Raw genomic sequence first — 14,333 nt, 5'->3', positions numbered from 1 at the left:
GATCACTTATATTTATTGCTAAACAATATTACGTCCACAAAGAGACTAGGTTGTCACACCCTAATCTTGGCTACTCTAATATTGAAGTAGTAATAAATATAAGATCTTAAGAAAAGCATGCTTAACTTGGAAAATAAACTAAGTAGTACAACTACTTCTTAGTTTATTTGTTAAGTGTTTGAGACAAGTAATTTTTCATCACTTGAAATCGGTTTTTAGGTTATCAATCTAAAAAGAACATTAAGAACTTCTCAAAAAAATAAAATTAGCCAAAGCACCAACTTGAATGATTAAAATTCAAATTTAGAATAAAAGAAGAAGAATAAATACATAATCAACTTTCAAATGAAATTGTTAGGAGCATGAGCCATCCATCCAAGGATTGGATGCTTTAAGTTCCAAATGAGATTACAAAATGGATTTTTGCATCTCATTTGCCTTCTCCTTTCTCCTCTTGAATTATAAACTAAAAACTATTCTAAAACTAGCCTAAAAACTACCTAAAATGAGAGGAAAATATGGAGGAAAGAAGAGGAATAAACTAGGAAGAATTTAGAATGTATGTACAACGTTTACAAATGAGAATTGCATTCCTTTATATAGGCCAAGGTGTTGGGCGCTCAGCTGCTTCTTTGCACCACTCAGCAGCTGACCAAACCCTTCAGCATGGGTTTGGTCACTTGGTCAAGTAGCTTGGTCACCTCCTTAAGCTTGACTCACCGAGGCTAGTTGTGAGCTATGGGGTCAGCTATGGTGATCTACTCTTGAAAAGCCTATGGTGGGCTACTTTAAGTGAGGTCATGCATGACTTCATGGTTTCTTGATGGCTAAGATAATTCTGGGTGCATACCGCTGAGCACACATGTGGAACCGCTAAGCTGCCTGCTTGAGCAGCTTTGACCATGCTGACTGAGACGTGGCTTGGTGCTTCCTGACCTGGTCAGGTGTCTGGTTCACCGCTGAGCACAAAGGTGGCATGTTGAGTTGTCTGCTTGAGCAGCTTCGGCGTGTGTCAGGCTTTTGACTGACCGTGCCAAGCTTGTGTGGTGTTAGGTTGAGCGGTCAAGCAGGTCCGCTAAGCTGCCTGCTTGAGCAACTTGGTCTGGTGATTGGCTCGGCTGGACAGCTTTGTGCTTGATTTCTTCATGGTAAAGCAACCTTTTTTTTTTCTTTGGTTTGTTACTTGATTTTTGTTGGTTGCTTGGATCTCTTGGGCTGTTTTATTTAAGTATTCTTTAAGTTAAGGTAAGCATTTGATTTTTTTCAAGTTGCTTGGCCTACTTTAACTTAGGTTTCTTCAAGACGAAGTACGATACCTTTCCTTCAAGGCTAAGTAACCAAATTAAGCACATAGCATGCCATGCTTTAACTTGATTACTTTTAGCAATTCATTTAGAGCTTTTGTCTTGAATTTTGGCTTGAATTCTTGTCCATATTTGAATTTATTCTTTAATATTCAATTTCCTACAAAACTCAAAGAAAACTTGGACAAGAATTAATAAAGAACTAATTTATTCAATCATGCAAAATTCACCTAAAAAGTGTTAATTTAAGTTGGTTTTCTACAATTTTCATAGGATAAGTGCCATAAAATGATGGTGAAAAGTGTATACTTTTTGCACTTATCAATACCATGACACACTAAATGACCTTTTCACTCATTTGGAGTAATTCGGTTTGAATAACAACATCTTAAGCAAGGACACAATTCTATTAGGGTTTTCAGTATTCTCAATTGCAAACCTAACAAATGATTTCACTCCTTCTTCATACTCCTTCGTCAATCGATTGGCACTCATCTATTATCGGTCCATTTTCTATTAGCAATAAAATATAATGAGCATAAATCCCTAAACCTTGGAATTAAGCTTGCCAAGCAAATGCATTATTATGATCGGAACCCTAACTCATAATGTAAGCTAAATGAGTAGGAAACCCCAACTCAATACATGTTAAATGAGTGAAATCACTTTCACTCATTTATAAGGAAAATATTTATAACTCAATACAAGCTAAATATAATGTAATTAAAAAGGCAAATAACTATAAGAAAAACTCACTTTCAATTCGATGTTGAATGCGTGAATGATGATTTTATTGTTAAACAAGTGAAGGATTTTCGAAATTGATGTTGAATGATTTTCATGTTGAATGAGTGAATGATATTTGCTGTTGAATGAGTGAATGATGATGAGGTTGAATGATTTTCGAGGTCGATTTTGAGAGTAAATATGTTTCGCTGCTGAGTAAATGAGTGTTGGGATTGCTAATGAATGTGTGAGAATGCGGGAACATATTAATTTTTTAAGGTCTGGTAGTATCTTCAACAATGCATAATGAAAAAGACGTTGTCAATGATACCTAATCAACAGCGCAACCTAAAGGAAACGCTCTGCAAAACTCCCTATTCAAATACGAACGTAAGTGTTTCACAATGCAATCTTAAGGAAACATTGTGGAATATATAATAATTTTTTTACTAATTCACTTTTTTAATAAAATTCAAATTAGTAATTACATTATGACATTCGATTAATGACAATTAATTAAATATATAGAACAATTAATAATGTCAATAAATAACATTCAAACAATTAATCGATTAAGCACTGTGTTAAGATATTAAGTGCAGAGGAAATAATTTTGATCATATCGACAGTGCTTCTTACCGTATGTGTTGTTGTATAGCTAAAAGAGAATGAATGAGAGATAAGTATTCAACAGCATTTTTTTGTTCATGCGCTGTTGAATTCAACGAAAGCAAAAGCGTTTTTTTTAGAATGCGCTGTTGAATTCAACGTAATCAACAGTTCCAGCATTACTAGCTAGTCGTTGCCACTCAGCTTCATTCGCCTTCATTGATTGCTCAAATTTGTTGAACCGTTACAAGAGGTCATCAAGTTGATTTTGAACCTGGCTCATTTGGGTTGTGGTTGCACGCTTTGGATGGGGTACAAATGTCCGCTAGCTAACCCCAAGTATTATGCGACTATCCGGGTTTGCCTCCTTTTCTTTTAGGGCAACCTGACAACACATAATGTTAATTAATCACATTTTGATAAATTATGGAAATTAAGTATAATTAAAAATGAGCACTAACAACACGTCTTGCCGCTTCTTAAACTTCCTCATTGTCGATGACACCATCCTTGTTCTTACGGGCACCCATCCATACAACATCGAGTTCTACTTCATGTGGAGTCATAGGTGTATCGATTTTGTTCTCCAACTAACAAAACATAACCAATAATAATGTAATTAGATATATATGCATACAAAACATAACCAATAATGTACAAATTAACAATACTTACAATTATTTCCTCAATTCCTTTATACCCCTATCGAGAAGCTCGGTATGGATATAAAGGCTTGGATGCCCTCTTGCGGTTTTCATTACTTAATTTCTGAAACAATAAACAACATTAATATCAACAATCATACACAAAAGCATATATACAAAAGTCAATACAAAGAATATGATTTTACCAAGAAAGACTCGTCTTGTGTGCGTAGGGTGACAAAAGTCTTCCAATCCTCTTCATCAACGATATTTGCATATTTAGTTGGAGGTTTTAGGTTGACATTGTCATCACCATCTCTGATTAATTTTTTGGCATCAGTTCGGAATTGTCGAAGAGCCTTGCCAACCGATTTAAGGATATAATCCTTATGCTCCTCACCAACATCAAAAGTTGTCTGAAATAAAAACACATATACATTATATATTGAATGCAAACACATGCATATACGTACATTGCATGAAAACACAAAAACTGAAAAAATAAACTTACTGTTATTTCATTCCAAATTCACTCTTTCACGACATTCCAACATCACTCGATTTGTTGAAGGTTAGTTTCACATTCTGCCTAACAATAACACCAATGTAGCTTACCAATGCGTTGCCACCCTTCGAGTTTAATGGTTGGCCTTTAGAGTTCCATTGAACTTATATCTTCATATCCTTACTTCTTGACCGAATGACATTCTTCATGGAAGTCATTCCACGTGGAATTCGTTTTTGATCAACGGTTTGCTTGTCTTGTGGAGTCGGTGAAGCTTCGTCACCACTGTGAGATACATGATCGCCACGTTGGGAAGCCATTGATGAAGTTTTTTCAATTTATGAGAGTATGAGGGTTTGCTGAGAGTGTGAGGATTTCTTTTCAAATAACCATTTAAACTGTAGTAACCATTTAATAGTGCATATTAACGATAGCGATATTGTACTGACCTCTTCAATAGGGCATATTAGTGGTAGCGCTGTTGTATTGACATCTTCAACAGCGTATATTAACGATTGCGCTGTTATTGTGTATCCAACTGTACACTACTCATTTTATGAACACGACCTCTTCCACAGCGCATATTTAACGTAGCACTGTTGTATCAACATCTTCAACAGTGCATATTAAGGATTGCACTATTGTTGTGTATCCAGCTGTTTACTACTTATTTTCATTAACACATAACAGTGCTACTGAGATGTAGTGTTGTTGAATAGAATCTAATTGACAGTGCTATCTGAATTATGTGATGTTGAATAGAATCTAGTTGGCAGCGCAGTCATATTTATGCGCTGTTAAACTGAACTCATTTTCCAAATTAACAGCGTATTCGTAGTTATGCGTTGTTAAATTAACATTTTACATAACTGGAAAATATTTATACAACGTGAATTTACGTAAATTAACATGCAGTTGCCATGAAGTAGATTATTATTATATAATTGTGTTTATTGATACGAAACTGGATAAAATATTAAACATTACATTTTGTTAATTTGTTTTTGTATTTATTAAGTATTGATAATTTGTTTATTATGCTTATTAAAAAGGAACTGTGCAAAAGTATTAAACAGAATAACCATCCAAATAATTAAAAAAACATAAATTAACATCTAAAATAATTGTTTTATTATTCATTCAGATAGGCAAAATACATTATAATGAACTAAATGATTTGGTACATGCGAATATAATGAATTAAATGATTTGGCAGATGAAGAATACAATGAAAATGATTTCAATGAAGGAAATAATTTTTTCCTCGACTCCTTTATACAAAACTTCATTGATCTAAGACCATTTTGAAAAATGAAAAAGCTGAATGAATTAAATAATTCATTGATATGAGTCATTTTTTCTTCTACACAAATCTTTCATAACAGTTCATTGATTTCCTTTTTGGGTTCTTTTGCCATGAAGGAAATCAAGGAACTTAAGGAATTGTTGCAGATGATGAAGAAAAATAATTCATTGATCCCCTTTTTCCTTTTATTTTGGTTCAATTAAAAGAGATCAATGAAAATTGAAAGAGCTCAATGAACTAAATAATTCCTTAATCCCTTTTTCCTTTTAATTGCAAATGAAAGAGATTGATAAACTAAATTTTTATCTCATGTAAATCTTGTATGACAGCCACCTTCCTTCTGAAATCTGGGTCATTTTGCAAAATCAAAAGTTGTTAAAGACCTCCTTGACATGATTCTGAAACAGAAACACAATTTTTTCTTCGACTCCTCTATAGAAATCTGGGTGTTTTTTCTTTTTTTTCACTCTTTTTGCAGTATTGCTCTCTTTTTTACTACTTTGTGTTTTCTTCCTCTTATCTACATGAACATACTCTTATAGAAACACATACTCTTAGGCTCTTAGCTTACTGATGAAATAGAATATTGAGTGAACCACAATATTTATAGATGAACAACCATTAATATTTCAACAAACAAAGAGACGTATAACCACTCAACTATTAATATTTTAACAACCAAGAAACGCATAACCACTCAACCATTAATATTTCAACAACCAAGAAACGCATAACTAATCAACCATTAATATTTCAACAAACGAAGAGACGCATAACTACTCCACCATTAATTTCCCAGACGCTTAAAATGTCGTAAAACATCAACATCGCATAATTAAGCAAGCGCGGTTACTATGTCATCTTCAACAGCGCTTCCTTAAATATGTGATGTTGCATATATTCATATCAACATCGCTTTCTATCAAATGTGCTGTTAAAAATAAATCATTCAAGTCAGCGCTAACGTTACTGATGTTCGACAGCGCGTTGTCAAGAATGCGTTGTTGAAGTTACACAAATTGACAACGTCTGCTTTATTATGCATTGTTGATGTTCTTCCGACTCATTTTCAACAGCATCGTTCAAAATTGCATTGTTGAATGACCGTTGTTTAATACGATATCTGGTGTAGTGAATATTCTTTTTACAACATTATAAATTAAGAAAACAACATATTTTAAATCTTTATCATATCTTGAATTTGCAACATGGCTTGCGGACATAAACAAATCAGGTGATATAGCATTTATAATGTGAAAACAAGAATTTATTGGGTTTGGGGCAGGTTTGGGGTCTGATATCAACTTTACCAAACCCGAATATTCAATGTCTAGTAACTTTATACAGAAGATTCAGAGTTATGACTCACATAATACACATATATGTCTAGTAGACTATGCATGTGAAGTTGAGTTAACTTGGTCCAACTAACACTTTACCAAAATAGCTCTATCCCTAGCAACTAGATTGATAAAATTAAGTTATATGTACCGTCAGCTAGATTGTAAGTATTTATAATTAAAATGTTTTATATTAGCCTTATGAATTAAGTTAATTTTCACACCTAACATGCAGCCATTTTATAATTCAAAGTGATCCAAAATATATTAGAATATAGCAAATGAGTAACATTAGTGCATTTTATGTATTCAGGCAAAAAATATTAATTAGAGTAATCTACACTCACATCTCCCGAGTTTTAATCAAATTACTTAAATCACCCCTCTATTTTTTACACCTACAAAAATTCTCTAATTTATATACATATATTACATTGAATACCCTTGCATCAGAAATAAGTGTGATATTTTAAACAATAAGTGATAATAAATGTAATTTAGTTAAACAAAATATGACATATTATTGATACAAGTCCAAATAGTATACAAATCAATATATTTTCATTATTTTTTGGTACAAAATGCATCAATAATTTTAAGGGGATATTGTTTAAATCACTCTTATACTATATTGTAATGAACAAAAAAATAATGAAAATGTATTGATTTGTATATTATTTGGACTTGTTTTGAGTTTCGACTATATTTTTTTTAACTTAATTGCACTTAACACCTTTTTTTGTTTAAAATATCATACTTATTTCTATGCAGAGGTAGTGAGTGTAATTTATGTATATAAATTAGGTATTTTTTGTAGGTGTAAAAAATGGAGGGTTGATTTGTGTAATAAAACTCAGAAATATTAGTATAATTTACTCTATTAATTATAAAGGTAATATAATCACATTTTTCAAGGGTCTATATATATATATATATATACTAATTGATACTTTTGAAAATTTAGAGGTTCAACCACATAATATTATACTCATATAGAGTGTTCACTCCTAACCTAAATGATATTGTCCATTAAAACGTCGTAACTTATAGTAGAAAATAACATGTTTAGAACAATACTTTGACAAAAACATGGAATTTTTAGTAAGAACATGCTGGATTATAATATACTGCCACGTTATGATCTTGTTATATCCTACTGACCAAGATAACAAACAGAAATACTAACTGGTTACTTTAATTTTGTTTGTCTCTTTCTTTAGTTGGTGCTCCTTTTTTTCCCTTGTCTTTTATTCTTTGGTTACTTACTTCATTTACCCTCAATCAATTGCCATGTCTCACACCACCAATATCATTCTCTAATTCCCTATTTATTAAGCTACATAAATAGTCATGTTCTTGTTGAACACTTGATCAATACCATGTTATACTAGGACTTTTACAATTATTTGTTATCATTATAAAATGAAGAGCTAGGAATTTGTGAAGGGCGGTGTAAGATTAGGGTCCGGTGGTGATAGCGGTAGTGGGGAATTCTTATTTATCCATTTGTTTTCAATATTAAAAATATTATTTTATTATAATTAAAAGAATAAATATATCATAAGTTCTTTTTTGTTGAAGTATTTGTTTCTCCAATATTATAAATGACCTTTGTTGCAGGACCCATAGTTAATAGGACCCATTTTTTTATTTACATAAGTAATTTTCATTTTCAGTTTTTATTTTTAATGCTCTCACAATTTTCATGGGAGTCTTTTTTAAGATATTAATGTAGATTATTTGAATAATTAACTTATTTTTATAATAAATAATCATTTATCCTTTAGGATTTACTCAGATTCTCATTTTTGTTTAAATTTTCATATATAAATTTCATTTATTTTGTTATGATAAATAAAAGTTCCTATTCCTCCCTCACATCAAGCCTAAAAAATATCAGCACCTGCCCTATATAAATGTAAATAATCTTATTTCTATAAGTAGAGTCGGAAAATTTTTCCCTACAAGATTTGAAAATTATTTTATATTTATTAACACTTTCACTAGTTATTTTTATCCTGGTTTTTGCATAATCTGTTTTCCTTCTACTTGTCTTCTTGGGGTGGAGTGAGTGATGAGCTAGATTTCTTTTGGATAATGGAGAAGGAAGTATTGTGTAAAACAATATAAAAAGTAAAAAAGTATTATGTAAATAATACTCTCTTCAATAATGGAGAGGATCCATGCTATATACATATAGTCAATTGAAGTTATTAACTCTAATGTACCGAAATTTGGTTCCCAGGAAGATGAATGGCATAGACCATCCTTATCTTGGTCAACTCCAGCTGTGTACAATTCTGTCCTTGGATATGTGTACCTTTCAATCATAATAACCTTGAAAGGGCAAACAAGAATCTTTCTTGTATAATAAACTGGACAAATGTCCCAGCTCAACGAAGATCGTAGTTTTTCTGGGTCTTTGCGCCAGCAGCATAGTGATCGAGTAGAGCCCTCTTCATTATTGCAAGTAAAAACATAAACATATTTGCATAATTCTCTTTAGGGACCCTAGGTACGGCACGCCAAATTCATTTTATCGCATACCATTTATCTAGTTCATCATAAATAAGTCTCATAATTAAAACTAATGTAAAAGGTTACCAATTCTGTTCAGGTGAACCATATGTACCATGTACATGGTAACTAGAGTAAAAGCACAAGAAATACCAACCTTAAAAAAAATTGTATGTTACCTTTTAATTTAGGTGTGTTTATAACTTTATCTTGCAAGTTCTGAACAACCGCAATCCTTTCCTGCATCTATATTTGATACAACACTTTTTTTAGTAATATTTTATTGAAAGGATTCTATTAATAAAAACTGTTTCATCTATATTTGCTAATATATTTGTTTACAAAAATCAAGTTTGCCTCAATTTATGTTCAGCACAATTTTATAACAAAACACCCTGCAATTGTTTTGATAATATAAAGCACAACCTATAATTATAGATGGCAACTTCTATAAGCAGGGAAGAACTAATTTTAGGTGCAAATTAGTTTAGTACCAGTGTCCCTCACAAAAGCATAGCATAACTTCTTTCTAAAAATAAACATCAATTCACATCAACACCTGTCACAATAGTAACATCTTATAAGTGTATGATTTTGTTGCTTTATCTATACCAACCATCTGATCCTAATTTTGCTTCTTCCTCATTCATCACAACCCTGCTCTCATGAGCCAAATACTATTCCCTTTTCTTTTTATAGTAATTCCAATTTTACAAATAATGAAGAAAAATAAAATGTTTGATGAAAGAAGAAAGTAGCTTGGACCAACTCCTCAATCCTTAGTACTTCAGATTTCAGAATTTTACTATGTGAGATTAAAAGAGAAGCCATATAAACAAATTGGGTAACTTTAACAAAAGCTTGTTATCCATGACTCCTGTGGTTTTAATAAGAGGAGAAGCTCCGTGATTTTGATTGTTGTATAGATTGCATGAACACAGGCACAAAACCAACACCCTATTGCTCATTCCATTGCTGATCTCTTCACCAAAGTTTCCAATCTGAAACACATAAGTTTTGTGATGAAGCTGTCAAGTGCATGACATGATGCAATCAAAAATAGTGATACAGCAGAAGACATAAGCAAAAGCAGACATTGAAGTCAACATGAGAGCCACAAATGATGAACTCAAAATAGGTTAATAATGAAATTTACGTCACAATGTTGAAAACCATGCAAATATGTGATTTGATCCAACCTTCTATATAGACTACTACATAATTTGTTTTTCGAATGGGAAGCTTTCACATATAGCTTGCTTGAGTTTTGAATCAAAGCTAAGCAGAACCAGATTTTGGCAACGTAGCCAGCATCAAGCAACAATAATGATGTTCCAGCCTCAATAATTTCCTTTTACGAATATACAAAAAGAAAGAGTAAAATTTGTTCACTTACATTCTTACTTGTTTTAAAACAAAGACTAATATTGCATATCCAAAGACTAGATAAAATCTAATCTATCTCATTATCATAATTTCCACTCTACTCACCCAGAATAGTAATTGAAACTAAATCTTTTGAGATGAAGTACAGTGTTTCAACAAAAGATGATGTCCCTTTAAAAAAAATCTAAGATAACATAAAGTCATCACCAAAAAACTACAGCACAAATTCCCTGCTAAACTGCTAGCAAATTTAGTGTCAGAATAATAGTACTAATCTGTAACTTGTTATCCGCAAAATGAATATTGCAAATTTCACAACTAGCAATACAGGGTATCAAAGTCTTGCAGCAATGCATATCTTCCAATCTTACATTTAAATTAGATAAGATTGACATGTGTATAGGTGTAACTTTAACCAAAGTCTTTCATTTTCTATTTCATGCTTTCTATCTACTAGTTGGTCTCCTACATGGACTAATTAGGCCATTTGCAATATTTTCATAAATACATCAACAACAACCAAGCCTTTACCCCACTAAGGGGGTCGGCTACATAGATTAAACAATGACATAATGCTTTATCATAAATCATGTTTATTGATAAAGATTGGGGAGAATGAAAATTGGGGAGAATAGAACTACTAGAAAAGCCTCCAAGATTTGGAATGTAAGCTGTGCTGGTATTAAAGCAACAGGAAAAAAGTCATTTGGATTCTTTGCTGTTAGCAAAAGCAGAAAGTCATTTTGTTTGAATATATGGCAAACATTCATATCAATAAATCCCAAAATTCATAAAATAATTGAAAGATATATAGATGAAAAATATTGAAGTATCCAATATGAATTCTCAAATACATGTGTAGCAATCATTTTGAAGTATCAATCCTATATAGCCCATAACAAATGCAAAATAAAAATTGTCGATAACTATGTATTTGTACTTCGCCTTACAATCTAGGCACAATAGATTCAAATCCAATCTATTGGTGGTGTATCACTACCTACCTAAGTATACCCTCCCAAACCCCACTAAATAGAAGTTTCAAGCACCGGAATGCCTAAACTATATAGACCTAATCTACAACATAGTAATGTTAGTGGAGAGAATCTCATCCTCATCCTAAGGCCATAACAACCTTATCCTCTAAGGACCCTCTCCGGTACTCAAGGAATAGAGAAGCACATAAAAAAACAGAAACAAAAATTTTATGATGTGACATTTTTGGTGAAAAGAATCCCATCCTCGTAGGATCTAAGGCCACAAACCCTCTCCGGTACTAGAGGAAGAGGGAAGTAAGTAAAAAACAAAAACAAAACATGATATAATGTGACATTTTTGCCCTCTAAATGTAAAATTAAGAATAACAACTTACCTCTCCGATAATCAAGATAAGGATTTAATAAAAAAGCATGAAGCTATGGATAATTTTGATTGTTTACCAGGAAGAGGGACATCCTTGCGGGGCCCAGAAAGCCAATAGAGAAAGGAAGAAATAGAATTAAGCACACCAGCGATATACAAAACCGTAACCAAACCAATAACCCAAGGCATCAACATGAACCCTATCACGAAAGTCACCGATCCACACACCATCAACGCTAACGACATCCCCAACAACAAAGAAGCGAACCCCGCCGGAGTTATCTCCGGCAAACTCCGATGAGGAGAACCACCGTCCATCGGAGATCGTAGCATGTTGTATACCAGAGCCGATAACTCGCATAAAATACGAGATTGTTCATCTTCTTGTCCCATCCTCATCGTACAAATAATTTCTGATCAAAATAAATAATTGAAAAAAGAAATTATATATAAAGAGAGAAAATTGGTATTGTTATAAAGAAAAATGAAATTGGAGAGTTTTAAGAAACTTTATTACATGTAAGGAATTAGTTGTAACGTAGATGATAGGATCACGTGTTTTTTTGTTTGTTTGTTTGTTTTAGTTAGAGATAAGCGATGTTCTATTATGTTTTGGCCAGAGAAATAGATGTGGAAATAATTGAAGTGTTGTGATGATGAATGGAAACAGAAATAATAAATATGTTATGTCGGGCTTGTTTGCGATGAAGGGTTGGTTTGATAAGGTTACTTAAGGTTTGGGTTTTGGTTTGGAGTTTGACGTAGATTTTGATGGAGGAAATTGAATGTCGTGTATTTTTTTATTTATTTTAAATGACTGAAATATATACATTTTACAGTAGTAATGTATAAAGTCCACATACTCTCAATGTATATTTTTTTCCTCATATATATATTTAATTTGTACATAATCTTTTTATATTATCAATAAATCATCTACTATTTATATATTAATTATTATTGATTTTCAAAGAAAAATAATACAAGACAATAATGAGTAATATACTGATAATATAAAATATATTATCCACTATTCATTTGTAATGAAATACAATAATAATTCGACTTGAGTAATGAAATACAATCATAATGTATAGAATTCACATACTCTTCATACATATATTTTTCTCAAATATATATATATTGCAAGAAAATATTATTAGATCATTCATGATCAATACTTTTAATTAAATGGTTATGATCATATATCATGTATTAATTTCTCAGCACATAGTAAGAAAAGTATTATATCATTCTATAAATATTTTTATAAATCCTAGTAAAAAAAATAAGATAGGACTCTCATAATAAATAGAGTAATAATTGTGTGGGACCTGTATGACGTGCTCCTTATGGGCTTTTGCTTGCCAATTCCACCAATCCCACATGGGGCGGAATTAAAATCGGCTCGGTTGTAGAGTGAGGAAATTTTATTTCCTTACATGATTGTGGTTCTCTTCTTTGCACTTATCTTTTGTGATAAGCAAACTTAGGAGCATCTCCATTGGTGAATACAAACATCATTTTTATTTACATCTTACACAAATACTTTGTAATTCATTACACATTTTTATAAATTAAAATTAATATTTACATTTTTATAATGACAAATATTATTTTTATTTTAACACCTAACACGTTTATATTTTACAATAATATAATCAATTATTAATTATTTGGACATTAATGACTTAAAATCTACTGTAAATTATTATAAACTATCATCATCAAACAACCATCATCTGGCACCATCACCCTTGAACAATCTACTATCAAATGTGTAAATGTATAACTTTTAATAGCACTCGTTGAAACAACCATCATTAAATGTGTGATTATTAACAGCGCTAACTAAAGCAAACAATGTTGAATGTGTGAATATATAATTTTTAACAACACTCACTGAAATAAACATTGTTGAATGAATGATTTTTAACAGTGCACACTAAAGCAATCGTTGTTGAATGTGTGAATGTATGACTTTTAATAACACTCACTAAATCAAATGATGTTGAATGAGTGACATTTAACATGATTAATTAAAACAAACGTTGTTGAATGTATGACTTTTAAAATTGCTCATTAAAGCAAGTGTTGTTGAAAGTGTGACTTCTAACCATGGTGAGTAAAGTGAGCGATGTCAAATATATGACTTTTAATAGCTCTCACTGAACTAAGCGCTTTTAAATATGTTAATATATGGCTTTTAACAGCGCTCACTAAAGCAAACACTGTTGAATGTGTGACTTTGAATAATGCTTATCGAAACAAGTTGAGTGTGAATGTATTGTTAGGTATCAGTGGCTAAAATACACCTAGAAGAGGGGTTGAATAAGTGTGGCGGTCAGAGTATCCGCTTTTTTGAAAACAACAAATTATTCAAAAATAACCCCAGATTAATCGATTAACAGAATACAAATAATCGATTAACACAATTACTTTAATCGATTAAAATAGCTCATAAATTACAAACAGATTCGGTTTCTTGCACAACAATTAACCGAGATTTAAATGAATATACAGAGCTTACAAAATATCAGAGTTACACCAGTATAGTATAGAAACAGAATATAGCAATTAAAACAACTATACAACGTAACTGATTAAAGCAATAAAGAGAGAAAGAGAGAGAGA

General features: G+C 31.7%; 1 long non-coding RNA gene across 1 annotated transcript; it reads right to left on the bottom strand.

The window, feature by feature from the left end:
• Positions 1-9,467: 9,467 nt before the first annotated feature.
• Positions 9,468-12,441, bottom strand: LOC109338731. The gene is made up of 3 exons (XR_002106583.1): positions 12,217-12,441; positions 11,777-12,112; positions 9,468-9,952 (listed from the first exon to the last, which is right to left on the bottom strand). It is a non-coding gene; the product is annotated as an uncharacterized LOC109338731 (long non-coding RNA).
• Between the last annotated feature and the right edge of the window lie 1,892 nt (positions 12,442-14,333).

The sequence above is a fragment of the Lupinus angustifolius genome, unplaced genomic scaffold (genome assembly GCF_001865875.1).
Source record: "Lupinus angustifolius cultivar Tanjil unplaced genomic scaffold, LupAngTanjil_v1.0 Scaffold_39_160, whole genome shotgun sequence".
NCBI classification, from domain to species: domain Eukaryota; kingdom Viridiplantae; phylum Streptophyta; class Magnoliopsida; order Fabales; family Fabaceae; genus Lupinus; species Lupinus angustifolius.
This window is presented reverse-complemented; position numbering and strand designations above follow the sequence as displayed.